Consider the following 15,922-nt stretch of genomic DNA (forward strand, 5'->3'; position numbering starts at 1 on the left):
CTATATATTAATTTATCTAAATCAAAAGGTGGATGCTTATTGGATTTGCTATCTAATTGTTAACGATTAGCTTCAGGTGCCAGTAAAACTATCATTTTCCAAAGCTTGCATAGCTGAAATTGGGAGCTTGAGTGATTAAAATGTGAGTTTTGGCCTTTCTGAGATCTCCTGGAATTTTCAGAAAAGGGACGGAGTTGCCCTCTGGTGTGGAAACAAGAACATTGCAGTAGAACTGAGACATGGTTATGGGGTGACCAGTCATCATGAATTTTCAGAAATGTTTACCAGGAGACCAGCCACGTGCTGCAAGCCTATTCATGGCAAAAGCATGACTAAGTTAGTTAACAGGAGCAAATTAATGACTCCTGTATCCTTCTCCCTCAGCCAGAGCAGACCTGTGAACATCCTTGTGACTGGTATAGCTTCCAAGACCATTAGTGAAAGAGCAGGCAGGAAAGGTCATGGTGGAAATTGGCTAGGCCTCATGAAACGGTCCAGTGATGACTGGTCTGGATAAGTGTGATCAATTGTTATTAGGGTGAAATATATAAAAACTACAAAGATTAAGGTTATGTACACAACACCAAGAAGTGACATGTTCAGTGAAAAACCCACAACCTCTTGTGTCAGTATGTTCAGCACACAGAGAGCAAATAGCATTATATTAGACTGACTCTTATGCTGGCCATACAGTCTTCCCCTGCCTTACGAGGGTAATTCGTTCCTGAAAAACTCCTCTTAGGGCGAATTCTTGTAAGTTGAAAATGTAATTACCATTAATTTCAATGGGAAAAAATTGTATGCGTTCCTGAGCCCCAAAATTTACACCAATTTACGCTAAAACAACACCAAATCCCATTAAAATGAACACAGTTACTTCAATAGTTAACATTAGTTATCATAACACAACATAACAAGGCATTTTCCCTTCATTAATTACTGTACAATATGTCTGTTTACCTGCAGAGACAGGGGAATGGAAATCAAAGAGCGCCTGGGAGCGGGGCGCAAAGCCGGTTAGCTGCCCACAGCTGCAGAAGCAGGGCTGGTGCGAGGGGGCAGGCAGGGCAGATCAGGGCACAGGGAGGCACGGGGAGGCAGCCCAGCCTGAGCGCAGCTTCAGTTAAGCGGGGAGGAGGCGGTATCAGGGGCTGGCTGCACGGGGAGCTAGGCAGACACAGGAGTCCCCCCTTTGGCAAGGGTCGATGCCTCACTTGTGCGGGGCTGCACAGTGGAGAGGCCCTGCCAGCAGCGGCTGAGGCGCTAAATGCAAAGTAACGCCACCGGCTGCAAGCGGTGCCCGAGGCACAGCTGTGCAGGGCGGGCAGCGGCGGCCCCCTAGCCACCCAGAGAACAAGCGGCAGGGGCAGGGCTGGGATGGGCTGCAAGCCCAGCAGCCACATCTTGTGGGAACACCTGGGAGCCCGCGGCCACCAGCTGGGCCAGGGCGCACTGCTGCTGCAGAGCCGAGGCAGAGACCCAGACCAGCCACAGGTAAAGGCTGGGCTGGGGGCCCCGGGAAACCACCACCGTGTGCTGCAGAGAGACGCACCAGGTGGTATGTAGCTGCGGGCAGCCTCTGTCTGGAGCCGCAGCCTTTCTCCTGCTGCAGGGTGTCTGCGTCCCGCTGAGATGCACAAAATTAAAATTGGTCCTTGTAAATTCGAAGAAATGCCTCGTAAGACGAGGTAGGGGTTTTAAATCAAACTCCTTGTAAACCTGAATTCTCATAACCTGAATGGGTGTATCTCGGGGTATGACTGTAGTGTCATTCCAGTACATCCATGAGACTCATGATTGGAGGTACCCAGGGAGGATCTCAGTAGGTAGCTGGTAGGGCGTGATGAATGTGATGTAATCCCTACCCCGTGTTGCAATGACCATTGGCTTATGACTATAAATATGCATAATTCAAAGATGCTTTGGACAAAATACCTCATGTACACTATCAATTTGAAAGTTACGATCTGCTGGATGTGTATATTCTATTTTTGTGCACGTATCATTCTTATCGTGAAGTTAGAAATATGGAGTGTATGTCAATTCATAGCTTTAAATGTGCTACAGAGGGCCATTACTGGTGCCCCCACCCTAATGGCTGGTTGATCACCTTAATGCCTTGTAAACAATCTTGTTTGTCCTGTAAGTCTAGAGGATGGTTAGTGCTAGAAAGACGTGATCATATCACTTGGTACTCAACACCATTTTGATTCAGTGTTTTTCTGACGGGTGAGGGTGATGTTTCCTGTCCTATGGAGAAGTTTATTTAAGCTATGGGAATCTACCAGGTCTTTCTCTTCAGCCTGCTTTGCAATCTGCCTGGCATTTTCTGGCCGTGTCTACACTAGCCAAAAACTTCGAAATGGCCATGAGCAGATAGGAATAAGGGGACTTTGAAGTAGGCAGGGACCTTTCGAAAAGGAGCCCCATCAGGACGAGCTGCGTGGCGGCGAGCCGAGTCAATTTTGAAGTGCTGTGGCCGCCCGCATGCTAATAAGGCGCTGAATATGTATTTCAGCGCTTCATTACTAAACTTCAAAATGGCCATTTGCATGGCCATTTCAAAGTTTTGGCTAGTGTAGACGTAGCCCCTAAGGGGAAACAAAGAACTTTGAAAGGCTGTTGAACCAAAAGAGAGAAAAAGAACAGCTCTAATATGAAGATTTTGCCTGATATGAGAACAGCTCTTTGGGGGAAAAATCTGTGTGCAACAAGTTTCTAAGGGACATTAGAACTAGGCATGTATTTTTTTGTCATTTTTCATTTTACATTAACTGGGTAATGGAGATATTTAACAGGCATGTATCAACCCTCAATTATGTCTATGTCTATACTGCAGGATGTTTTTGATGTTGCTTATTTCGATGTTCTAATGTCTAAATAAGCACTGTTGGAAAATTGCATTCACACAGCGATGGTATTGTGAGATGGAGCCTTCACATGAGCCAATAATAGCTGTGTTTTGTTCACACACATTCCTTTTGGATCTTAATGTGGTTTGCAGAACTGGAGTTATTATTTTGAGGGAAAAGTCCTCTTATCTCAAATCATACTGCTTGGCTCCGTGAAGACAAGTCCTTAATGAAAAAAATAATTGTGTATTACTATGGCTATGTGACCTTAGCTTAAAATTTGACTCAAATATTTCATTAGTTTGTGTCTGAGGCTTATGAAATCACATTTCTAAAAAATCTTTGTGTAGTAATGAGGTCTGACAATCAGGCTTGGCTAAAGCTAAAGGTCTAAACAACAATCAATGCTTTACGTATGCCTGTCCAAGTTTTCCCACTTTCTTTTTCAAAATTCACAAGGACCCCCTCGGCTGGCAATCCTGTGGGTCCTTGCTTCATCGTACTCTGTGGTGATTTTAAGGGAGGGAGATTATACAGTCAATTCCAAGCTCCAAGTTTTTTGCCCTGTTGGATTGCGATTCCTGCAGAGGGCAGCTCGCTTACCAGAACAGCGGTCGGGGTCACCACTGTAGTTGGGATAATCACATTGGGGTCACCAATTTAGTTAATTTTGATTCATTTGTTCATTCCGATAAACACTTACAGTTGGGCACACATAATTTGCTAGTCAGAACAAAATAATTCATAGCCCTACTCGCATCTCCTATCCCTATTCACATAGCAATTCCCATACATAGAATCATAGAACAATAGAGCTGGAAGACACCTAAAAAAGCCATCAAGTCCAGCCCCCTGTCCTAAGCAGGACCAAACCCATCAGATCAGCCTAGCCAGGGCTTTATCAAGGTGAGACTTAAACACCTCCAGGGATGGAGATGCCACCACTTCCCTGGGTAGACCAGTCCAATACTTCACCACCCTCCTGGTGAAAAAGTTTTTCTTAATGTTCAACCCGGACCTTCCCAACCGCAACTTGAGACCACTGTTCCATGTTTTGCCATCTGTGACCACTGTGAACAGCCTCTGTCCAGCCTCTTTGCATCCTCCCTTCACTAAGATGAAGGCTGTTATCAAGTCCCCCCTCAGTCTTCTCTTCTGAAGACTAAACAGTCCCAATTTCCTCAACTCTTCTTCATAGGTCATATGCTCCAGTCCCCTAATTATTTTGGTCACCCGCTGCTGGACCCTCTCCAGTGTATCCACATCCTTCCCATAAGTGGGGGCCCAGAACTGGACACAGTACTCCAGATGCGGCCTCACCAAACCTTAATAAAGAGGAATAATCACTTCTCTGGATCTACTGGCAATGCTCCTCTTGATGCAACCTAATATGCCATTAGCCTTTTTGGCTACAATGGCACACTGTTGACTCATGTCCAGCTTCTCGTCTACTACAACTCCCAGGTCCTTTTCGGCAGAACTACTACTGATCCAGTCAGACCCCAACCTGTAACAATACTTGGGACTCTTCTGGCTCAAGTGCAGGACTCTGCACTTGTCCTTAGTGAACCTCATCAGATTTCTTGCAGCCCAATCTTCCAATTTGTCTAAGTCTCTCTGGACCCTGTCCCTACCCTCCACCGTATCTACCCCTCCCCCTAGCTTAATGTCATCCACAAACTTGCTGAGGGTGCAATCCAACCCCTCATCCAAGTCACTGATAAATATTTTGAACAGAACAGGAACAGAACCGAGCCTTGGCGCACTCCACTAGAAGCCAACCTCCATCCCGACATCGAGCCGTTGATCACTACCTGCTGGGCCTGACCTTCTAGCCAGCTTTCTATCCATCTTACCACCCATTTATCCAATCCACATTCCTTTAACTTGCTCACAAGAATATTGTGTCAAGTATCAGAGGGGTAGCCGTGTTAGTCTGGATCTGTAACAGCAACGAAGGGTCCTGTGGCACCTTATAGACTAACAGAAAAGTTTTGAGCATGAGCTTTCATGGGTACAGACTCACTTCATCAGATGCAGAAGAATATTGTGGGAGACCGTATCAAAAGCTTTGCTAAAGTCAAGATATATCACATCTATTGATTTTCCCCTATCCACAGAGCCAGTTATCTCATCGTAGAAACTAATCAGATTGGTCAGGCATGACTTGCCCTTCATGAATCCATGATGAATATTCCTGATCACTTTCCTCTCCTCCAAGTGCCTCAAAATGACTTCCTTGAGGAGTCCCTCCATGATTTTTCCAGGGACTGATGTAAGACTGACCGGCCTATAGTTCCCTGGATCATCCTTCTTCCCTTTTTTAAAGATGGGCGCTACATTTGACTTTTTTGCAATCATCCGGGATCTCTCCTGATCTCCACGACTTTTCAAAGATAATGGCCAAGGGTTCATCAATGACATATGCCAACTCCCTCAGAACCCTCAGATGAATTAGGTCCGGGCCCATGGATTTATGTATGTTTAGCCTTTTTAGATAGCTCCTAACCTGTTCTTTCCCCACCAAAGGCTGTCCACCTTCATCCACAGTGCATCACTTATTGCATTAGTCTGGGAGCTGTCCTTGTCTGTGAAGACAGAGGCAAAGAAAGCATTAAGAACTTCAGCTTTCCCTACATCAGCTGTCACTGCATTACCTCCCTCATCCAGTAGGGGACCCACACCCTCTCTGATCACCTTTTTCTTGCTAACATGCCTGTAGAAACTTTTCTTGTTATCCTTCACATACCGTACGAGTAGCAATTCCAGTTGTGCTTTTGCCTTCCCGATGACTGCCCTACATTCTTGAGTTATACCTTTATAACCCTCCCAAGACATCTGTCCAAGTTTCCACTTGTTGTAAGCTCCCTTTTTGTGCCTAAGTTTTCCAAGGATTTCCCCAGTAAGCCGGTCTGGCCTCCTACCATATTTACTTCTCTTGCTGTGCATCGGGACGGTTTCTTTCTGCGCCTTCAATAGGGCTTCCTTAAAATACTGCCAGTTTTCCTGGACTCCTTTCCCCTTCATGGTAGCATCCCAGGGGATTCTACCCATCAGGTTCCTGAAGGAGTCAAAGTCTGCTTTTCTGAAGTCCAAGGTGTGTAATTTACTGCTCTCTTTCCTTCCTTTGGTCAGGATCCTGAAGTCTACCATCTCATGATCTCTGCTTCCCAGGTTATCACCCACCTCTACCTTCCCGATTAGTTCCTCCCTGTTTGTAAGCAGCAGGTCAAGCCACGCATGACTTCTGGTCGGGTCCTTCCTCACTTGTACCAAGAAGTGATCCCCAACATTCTCCAGAAACTTCCTAGACTGCTTGTGTACCGCCGTATTGGTCTCCCAACAGATGTCAGGATAATTGAAGTCCCCCATGATAACAAGAGCCTGTGATCCGGAAACTTCTCTCAGTTGTCCAAAAAAAGCCTCATCTACCTCATCATCCTGATTTGGCGGCCTGTAGCAGACACCAACCACCACATCTCCAGTGCTCCCTACACCACTAAGCTTGACCCATAGATTCTCAAGAGGCTTTTCTCCCTCTATGTACTGGAGTTCCAAGCAATCATAGTGCTCTCCTACATACAGTGCAACCCCTCCTCCTTTTCTCCCTTGCCTGTTCTTCCTGAACAGTTTATACCCTTTTGTGACAGTGCTCCAGTTATGTGAGTCATCCCACCAAGTTTCTGTTATCCCAATCAAGTCATAGTTCCTGGACTGGGCCAAGGCTTCTAATTCCTCCTGCTTGTTACCCAGGCTTCTGGCATTGGTGTACAAACACCTTAGATAACCAGTCGATCTCCCTGCCCTCTCTACTCAAACCAGGGGTCCATGTCTGTTGTACATTCCTCTTTGCATTTCTTCCTGGTCTCCAAGTTCCTTTCTCCCCTCCGGGTTTTGGTCACCATCCCCCAGCGAACCTAGTTTAAAGCTCTCCTCACTAAGTTTGCAAAACTACTTGCGAAAATGCTCCTTCCTCTCTTGGTTAGGTGGACCCCATCTCTTCCCAGTAATCCTTGTGCCCGGAACAGCATCTCATGATCAAAGAATCCAAAGCCTGTCCCCGACACCACCTGCATAACCATGCATTTACTTCCTCAATTTGATGGTCCCTACCTAGCCCTTTCCCTTTGACAGGAAGGATGGTCGAGAACACCACTTGCACTCCAAACTCTTTAACCCTTCTTCCCAGCGCCCCATAATCCTCAGTAACCTGCTCAAGGTCATTCTTGGCCGTATCATTAGTTCCGACATGCAGAAGTAGGAAGGGGTAGTATTTTGAAGGCTTGAGCAGTTTTGTAAGGCTCTCAGTCACATCCTGAATTCGAGCTCCCGGTAAACAGCACACCTCACGAGATTCCAGGTCCAGTCTGCAGATGGATGGTTCAGTCCCTCTTAGGAGGGAGTCCCCAACCACCACCACCCGTCTTTTTCTTATGGGGGTGGTGGTCATTGAACCCCACCCCTAGGACTACACAGCCCATCTCTTGCAGTAGAAGCAGTTCCCTTCCAATTTTTAACCCGTGAGGCTCCTTCCAAAGCATTCACCACTGCAGAAACAGTGGAGAGAGCCTGAAAGCGATTATTTTCTCTATACATTATCTCATATTATGTCATACATTATCTCATATTACCTTATCTCATATTACCTATACATTTATTCCAATGATTTAGATAGGCTTAATGTACCCAGTTATAAGCATTTATGAGCACATATATCCACGACTAAAGCTCTAGTCCTCAAAGACACACAATGGCCAAAGCCATCTGTGTTATCAAACATGTTTACCCCACATAGCACTTATGGTCCCGGGCCTAACATTCCCAGGCCTACCATAAGGGACTAATAAAATTGGCAAATAAAATCTGTCCATCAGTCATACAAAGGACTGTGTAGGCTTTGGGACAGCTGGGGCATCAGTGTGTGGACTGGGAAACAAAGGTGACCACATAACAGTGTTTAGCCCACTAGGTCACCTTCAGTCTATGTATTAGGCTTTTCCCGGATGATGGGTACACATCCTCCCCATAAAAAGACAAAAAGTGGAGCAACGTAGTAATAAGAGGGCCTGACAATAAAGCTAAAGACCTAAGCAACAGTAAATGCTTTTTTTTAATATACAGCAAAGCTAAAGGCCTCAAGCTGGAACAACATAGGGTTGAGCAAAAGTAGTGAACGAGGTAGATTCTTCTCGCAGGAATGCCGAAAGAGACAGGGCTGGTAAGTAACAGAGCCTGAAAATACATAAAACACCCAGCGTCATGCACTCACACATACATAAACACATCCTACTGGGAACCATGCACTCCCCCTATCCTTGCCATAGACAACAGCTTAGCACCAGATACACTCCGACCCAAGTTCAGGAACTGTTAAGCAAAACTGGGCCAGCTACTAATCTTAGGGAGGATTAACGACCACCAGAGTTGGCAGAAAGCAGCATGTTTATTACACTCATGCTAAGCTCAAGAAAAGGGGCAAGGGGGTCACTTTCAAACTCTCACATTCATACTCACGCTGCCAGGCACTGGAGATGCCAGCATTCTCCCAGGACAGGCACAGCACTAGAGATGTCTTCCCGAGGCATGATGGACTGCAACGTGGTGGACCACTGGTCAGGCAGTCCGGGCGAAGGGCCTTCCTGGGATGTGCAATCTTGTGAGCATGCTCCAGAGCATCTGGCTCCTTCTGGTCTGTGGCTAGCTATGACTTGGCCATGTCTGGTTGGTTAAACCCCACCTCAGGTAGTGTCCATGCATGGGGCATGTGATTCCTGCCTGATCAGGGTCCCAGAGACTTTGTCTACCTGGGAGCTCTGCTGATCTCCCAGCTGCTCAGACAGTCCATTCATCACAAGACACATTCCAGGGGAGGGTGGAGGGAGCCATATCCCAGGCATTCAGTGAGCAGGGAGCAGGGAGGTGTAACAAGCTTTTTTAGACATACAGGTCACTGCTGTTCCCACAACAGGAACTGATCATAATGACAAGCATAATGGATAGTGTTGTTTTGATGGTACTACCACTATCCCCAAGTTAGTGGGTACATCTAGTCACATCAAGGGGTTGACTTATTACAATGAAGGGGTTGTCCCTGGGATACATAATGTACATGTAACCTGTTTGTGTCACACTGAATGTATTGCCTGGTGTAGGGGACAGTATTGGGGCACTGTGGCCCCCTGAAAATATACGGCGGCCATTGCTGCGGTGTATGCATGCACCAGTATAAAACCGTAGATACCTAATCCAGGTGCCTGAGAGGTTGGAGACCATATGTCAACAACAATAAAATCTGGTCCCAATGCCTTTGTACCTCGCTTGATTTGTGGTTCTTGGGGGCTCTCTGAGGCCTCCACTGTTGGTTAAATGTGGAGTTTACACCGCTGTCCAAAGAGAACATGCACACATGGCCAAAGTGATTAACATCAAACAGAGCAGATTGGATGTTTGAGCACCGTTCCCGTAAAAATGCCCAACAATACCTTGCATAGATGTTTAGATGCACAAGCTGAAAATTCTGTTTCAGCTGTAAATGCTGGCACTGCAGACATAGTTTTATAAATACATTCTTCAAAATACCACCCTGACCTAAATTAGTTTTTAAAATTTTAATTACTATAATACAAAACTTGTTTCCAAAGTGTCCCTGTCCTTTCTATCCATCCATACTCCTTTTTCACTCTCCCTGTTGAAGAGAGCCCTGAAATGGACAACGTACTTTTTTCTCCCGGCTACCTGGACAAATGAGTTTCCCTTTTACTTCTGGCTATTTGATGAACTAGTTTTCAGAGAAACCGCCACCAAAATCAACACCTCACTAAGCTATAAAATCCTTTGGTATGCCTACAATTTTTGGAAACACATTTTAACATGTTAATGACATGTCATAAGCATGTCGTGTTATGTAAATCACACAAAATAAATTCCCAAAGCTGCGTCTACACATAAGCGCCCTTTCGAAAGGGCAAAAATCAAAGTTCAGCTTTCAAAAAAGTGGCCATGGAAAGAGAGCACCTGCCGCCATTTTTCAGGTCAGCGTTCCGATCCGCTCTTTCGAAGAGCCGCCCTCGTCTTCACGGCTCCAAGCCCTCTTTCGAAAGAAGGGAGGCAGGAAACGCCACAGACGGGGTCCCATGGCCGACAAGCCCTTCTGGGGCCACAGCCAGCCGCCTCCTTTAAAGGGCCTCTCCTTCCGCCCTCCCCTCCACACGAGCCGAGTGCTGCCCAGCCTGTTCCTGCCCGGCAGAGCCCGCTCGTGCCCATGGAAGCCCAGCGACAGCTCCTCTAGGCGGACGCCCTGCTGGCAGCGCTGTGCACCCTCACCGTAGCTGCACCCCAGCTCATCGGGTGGCTGCAAGGTCCCCCTGGGGCTGTGGGGCTCCCCCCCCCCCGGTGCCCCGATGCCTTTGGACCCACCCCAGCAGCACTGACTGGTGGGAGCGCCTGGTGCTGGGGGAGTGGGGCGAGGAAAGGTGGCTGTGGAACTTCCACATGTCAAAGCAGACATTCGACGAGATCTGCCGCTGGCTCACCCCCGCACACCGGCACCACGACACCTGCATGCGGCCAGCCCTCACCTTGGAGAAACAGGTCACAGTCACCATCTGGAAGCTGGCCACTCTGGACTCCTATCGCTCCGTGGGACAGCAGTTCGGGGTGGGCAAGGCCACCGACGGGGCTGTCCTTATGGAGGTAAAGGGGGCTGGGGGGGCGGGGGGGTTGGGGCAAGGGGAACCCTCCCCTGCAATGGTCTGGATGGGGCAGGGACTGGATGGGAGGGGGCAGGGGCTGCATGGGCCAGGGGCCGGATGGGAGCGGGGTAAAATGGGCCTGAGGCGGAGGGCCACGGCTGCCACACCCACATTAGAACACGTGTCCCCCTTCCCCCTCTGCAGGTCATCAGGGCCATCAACGCGATGCTGCTCCATAGGGTCGTCTGCCTAGGGGATGTGAACAACACCATTGCCAGCTTCCAGGACCTGGGCTTCCCGAAGTTCATCAGCGCTTTGGCCAGCACACATATCCCCATCCATGCCCCACCACACAGTGGTGGCCAGTACATCAACTGAAAGGGCTAACATTTGGTGGTGCTGCAGGCCATAGTGGACGCGAGGAGCTGGTTCTCCGACCTCTATGTGGGCTGGGCCAGCCGCACCCACAATGCCCGGGTCTTCCAGAACTCCAGCCTCTGCCGCCACATGCAGGCCGGCACCTTTGTCCCCCAGAGGGAGATCCTCATGGTGGAGGACACCACCATGCCACTCTGTATGGTGGCAGATGCAGCGTACCCCCTGCAGCCTTGGCTCATGAGGGCCTACACAGGCACCTCGACCCCACCCGAGAGGTGTTCAATGAATGCCTCAACCACACCTGCAACGTGGTGGAGCAGGCCTTCAGGCGTCTAAAGGGGCGCTGGAAGTGTCTCCTCACCCGGCTGGAGGTCGGGGTCCCCAACATGCCCCAGGTGGTGGGTGCCTGTTGCGTCCTCCACAACATTGTTGAGGGAAAGGGGGATGCCTATGTCCCCGGCGGGGGGGCCCTCTGGCTGGCGCTGTCTGTGAGCAGCCGGGCACTGCTCCCATCCGCCAGGCCCACCAGGATGGCCACCGCATCCGGAAGGCCCTCAGGCAGGCCTTTGCCGATGGCCACCTCTGACCAGCGCGCACGCCCACATCCCATGCACATCGGTCACCCAACATCCCTGCCACCCCCAGCCCCACCAGCACCACACCCGCACATCCACCACCCACCAGCCACTGAGGAGCACAGCATGGAGTGGTGAATAATAAAGAAACGTTTATATAACTTGGGTGTTTGGAATAATACGTGCAGGGGGGCTCTAACTCGGAGGGGGTTGGGGGAACCAACTTGGAGGGGGGGTGGAGGGAACCAACTTGGAGGCGGGGGGGCGAGATGCTCATTGTTGGGCAGGGGTGGTGGGCCGTGAACCCCGTCGGCCCCTGGAGCCCCTGCCCCCCGGGTGTGGGGTCCCCGGTGGTGGTGGGGCGGTTGCTGGTACCACCGGCAAATATTGCTGGCTGGTGGGCCTGGTGGGGGCAGAGGGGGCAGGCTCGGGGGAGGCAGGGGGGGCAGGCTCACTGGGGGTGGCAGGGGCAGGGCCAGCAGGAGGAGTCTCCAGGGGGGCCAGGAGGCATCCCATGTGGGGGCTGGCCTGTGTACAGTCCGGGGCCACCGGTCCCATGTGCGGGCACCTAGCCCTTTCGTTGCCCCCACCCTTGGAGTAGGTGTGCGACCCTCCCTGTACGTACTGGAGGGTCCCTAGGTGATGTCCAGGGATGTCCAGCCCTCAGTCGCCCGGCTGGAGGAGTGGGAGGGGATGAGGATGGTCAGCTCCCCCTCCTTGCTTGACCAATCCGTGGTCCCCTCGCCCCCCTGCGTCCCTGATGCGGGCTGCTCCTCCACCTCCTCCACCTGCAGCTCCTCCCCGGAGGTGTCCAGGAAGGCCACCGGGGAGGAACTCTCCTGGGGCCCCAGGAGGCTCCAGAGCTCCTGGTAGAAGGGGCAGGTCACTGGACCTGCCCTGGAGAGTCTGGCTTGGTCCCTGGCCTGGGCATATCCCTGCCACAGCTCCTCTGCCTTGGAGTGTACCTGGTCTGGGGTACGCTCCGGGTGGTCCCTGCTGCGGAGGCCTGTTGCCAGGCGGCCAAAGGCTGCGGCATTCCGCCGCTTAACCCCCATGTGGCGGAGGACCTCCTTGTCCTGCCAGAGGCCAAGGAGGTCCCGGAGCTCCCGCTCCGTCCAGGAGGGGGCTCGTTTTTTTTTCTCCCCCTGGGAGGCTGGAGAGGGCTCGGAGTGGGGGAGGCCATGGGGCTCGTGAGGGGTCTGGCTGCTGGCTATGGCTGGAGCATGCAGCTGGAGCTCATGTGCATGCTGCTCATAGCACACTCTCAGCTTCCTGCCATGGGTTTTCTGTGTGCGTGCGGCTTTAAGGCAGCCGAACGCAGGGACCTGTATTTCGAAAGAGTGGGCTGTGGAGCGTCTACACGTGTACTCTTTCGATTTATTATTTCGAAAGGGAGAGACCTTCCTGATACGGGATCGGGGTTTGGATTTCAGTTTCTGAGCCCCTTACTTTTGATTTCTTTCAAAAGACGGGTATGTGGGTAGACGCTCCTCCCGCTCTTTCGAAAAAGGGCCTCTTTTTTCGAAATTTTTTGCACATGTAGACGCACCTCAAGTGTTTCCATTTTCTAAAAGCCATGAACTTTGTTATGAGGACACTAAACTTCTCCGATTAACTTAAAATACCTTTGTTTCAATGAGTTTGAATATGTAGTAATCTGGAATGATTAATTTATGAGGAACTTAGAGTATATTTTAAATATAAAATGATCTTAGACATATAGATGAAAATGTAAAACAGAGAAGGGCTGCATTAGGTATTATGTATTCCATAATACTTAATATTGTAGTCATCTGGACAACTGACTTGCCCTTACTGCAGAGTCTTTTGCACGTAAATCTCTGGAAAACTTCAGGTTATATCAAAAAACCTGGAACTGACATTTCTTATTCCCAAATTTAGAGTTTTTAGTCTGCACAATCTGTCATGCAGTGCCACGTGGCAAACATGCTACATTTGCTTTATAAAGAAGTTTTAGAAAAGTGTTTTTTCCAAATGTCATTCGCTACATTTGGATTCAGGGATTTGGATGGAATGGGCGAGAAGAGGGGGGCAATGGGAAGGGAGTGGGACAGTGGGCGGGGGAAGAGATCGTGGCATAGCAGGGGTGGAGTATGGGCAGGACCAAAGGCTGGAGAGCTTGCCTCCCCAAACAGTAGCTTCACCTACTGCCCACGACTTCCTCTTGTATCTTTCTTTGACTTCTTATCCTCAATGGCATTACAATGTGTCGAACCTCCTCGGAGATCTATGCAGAATCTTCCATGCCCAATACCTCAGCAGAGTCAGCTGTGATGTTTGTGTGTGTGTGTGTTGGAATGCTGAGTGCCTCTCTGGAAAGGTCCTTAACTGTCCCTTATAGCAGGGGTGGGCAAACTTTTTATGTCAGCCTCCACTTTTCACCCCTGCAATTAACAGGGCCTTCCCAGCCTGTCTAACGTAATTCAAACTGATGGAAATTTCAGTTATGTTCATATAAAAAAAAAAAAAAACTTTCGGCACATGTAAGCAAATAAGTCTGTAGAATGTGAAAACTTGACTAATGGGTATATAAATATGAACACACAGACATAAAAATAGTAACATACTTCAACAGTTTTAAAGAGATGAATGAGCCTGAGACCCAGCAGCTGATCATGCTGCGTCTCCCTTGTGGAATTTCACCCCTAAATTTGCTCACCCCTCCCTTATGGGATCTTGAGTGTACAGGTGCCATTGGCTTACACTAGCAAGTCTTTTCCATATATCAATGAGCTGCTGGTGGGTAGAGCAGGCAGATAAGCACTTCCAGGTAATTTGCAGACACTTTTGAAAATGGGTCTGGTCTTCTTCAAGGGCTTTCTGCAATGCCGAGTCCTAGCCCCCTCCAGTTCACAGACATCCATTCTTCATAATTCTCATCAGTGCATTTTTTTTGTGTGTGCCACTACTGAGTACCAGCACCTCAGCAGCCTCAGCCATGGATTGGTTGGGGGTGGGAGATAGGAAGCCAGCTGAGTAATGGCTCTTTTTTTATTTTGAACAAAAAAAAGCATTGGTTATCACTACACCTGTCTTGTGAGGCTTTAAACATCTTTCTTTGCAGGAACATTAAAATAGGCATAAAAGTATTACGTGAAACATTTTGTGAAAAATATTTCTTGAATACCTGCTCTTTTCTAATTAGTCTTAGGCATCTTTTACTGAGGTATGATGAATGGGATAGCCCTCCCTTTTGTTTTTGCAATGGCCTTTCCATATCTGCCACCATTTCTAATCTTCTGCCTAATTTTGGGCCTAATCCTGCAAACGCTTATGCTCATGGGTAATTTTATTCACATACATAGGCTGTGGCCACAATAGGATTTAATTTCTAAATTAATTTTGAAAGGAAGGGACATTTCGAAATTTGAAGCACAGTGACTACACCCAGATTGCTCCCTCCTAAATTAATTCTGAAATAACGAGGCGGAAATTTTGAAAGCATTGCTCCATTTCCGTATTGGGAACAGCGCCTCATTTTGAAATTAATTTAGAAGGGAAACATATAGTCACTTCACTGGTCAGTATTTTGAAATAACAAGTCCTCCATGGCACCGGCCACCTGAAGCACAGAAATGCCCTGGCCAGCTCCAGCACGGCTCTGTGGTTGTCAGCTCCGGCCATTTTTAAAGCTGCAAGGACCTAGAAACCCAGTGTAGGAAAATGACAGTGTGCTGGCAGCCACAAGCACATGTCCCTGCAGCAGCACACCATCCAGCATCCCGCAGAACACCATAAAAGTACCCCTTGGAGCCATGGGCAGCAGCCAGGACCCCTGTGACTCACAGGGATCCCAGGGCACTGAGTGACAGGGCTCCCAACACGCCAGCCAGCCATCAATGGAGCCTGAGGTCTGTGAACTCCTGGCCATGCGGGGGGATGAGAAGATCCTGCTGCAGACCGAGGGGTGCAAGTGGAACACAGCTGCCTTTGCCTGCCGCACCCAGACCCTGACCCTCCAGGGGCACCTCTCCCAGACCCCCCAGCAAGTACGCTCAGAGGGTAAGGAGATGTGTTAGGCCTATTTCAAGGCAAAGGGCGCAGCCAGTTGGTTAGGGGCAGTGCCTGACAGCTGCCCCTACTATCACAAACTCAACCAGCTCCTTGGAGTGAGGGAGGCAGGTCCCCCTGAAGAGGCCCTGGACATGGCAGAGCCAGAGGAGGAGGTAGAGGAGCCAGACCTGGGGCACTCAATAGCACCACTCACCCAGTGCCTGGAGCCCAAGCAGGAGAGGGACAGTGATGGGGAGTGCTGCAGCAGGGGGATCCTCATGATGGCCCTGCCCTGGGAGTCCATGAGCTGGGCCACCTGTGCCCGGGCCTCCCTTGAGCTTCTCAAGGCACCCTTAGGCAGGACCTGAGTGTTTCGGACACCTCGGGGCATGGGGCAGACTGCCTTACATTG

At 49.5% G+C, this 15,922-nt stretch overlaps 1 protein-coding gene across 1 annotated transcript in view; it reads left to right on the plus strand.

The window, feature by feature from the left end:
• The window catches only part of LOC142007174 (solute carrier organic anion transporter family member 1C1-like), a 56,940-nt gene that overhangs the window by 676 nt on the left and 40,342 nt on the right, over window positions 1-15,922 (plus strand). The window lies entirely within an intron of this gene.

The sequence above is a fragment of the Carettochelys insculpta genome, chromosome 1, assembly GCF_033958435.1.
Source record: "Carettochelys insculpta isolate YL-2023 chromosome 1, ASM3395843v1, whole genome shotgun sequence".
NCBI lineage: Eukaryota > Metazoa > Chordata > Testudines > Carettochelyidae > Carettochelys > Carettochelys insculpta.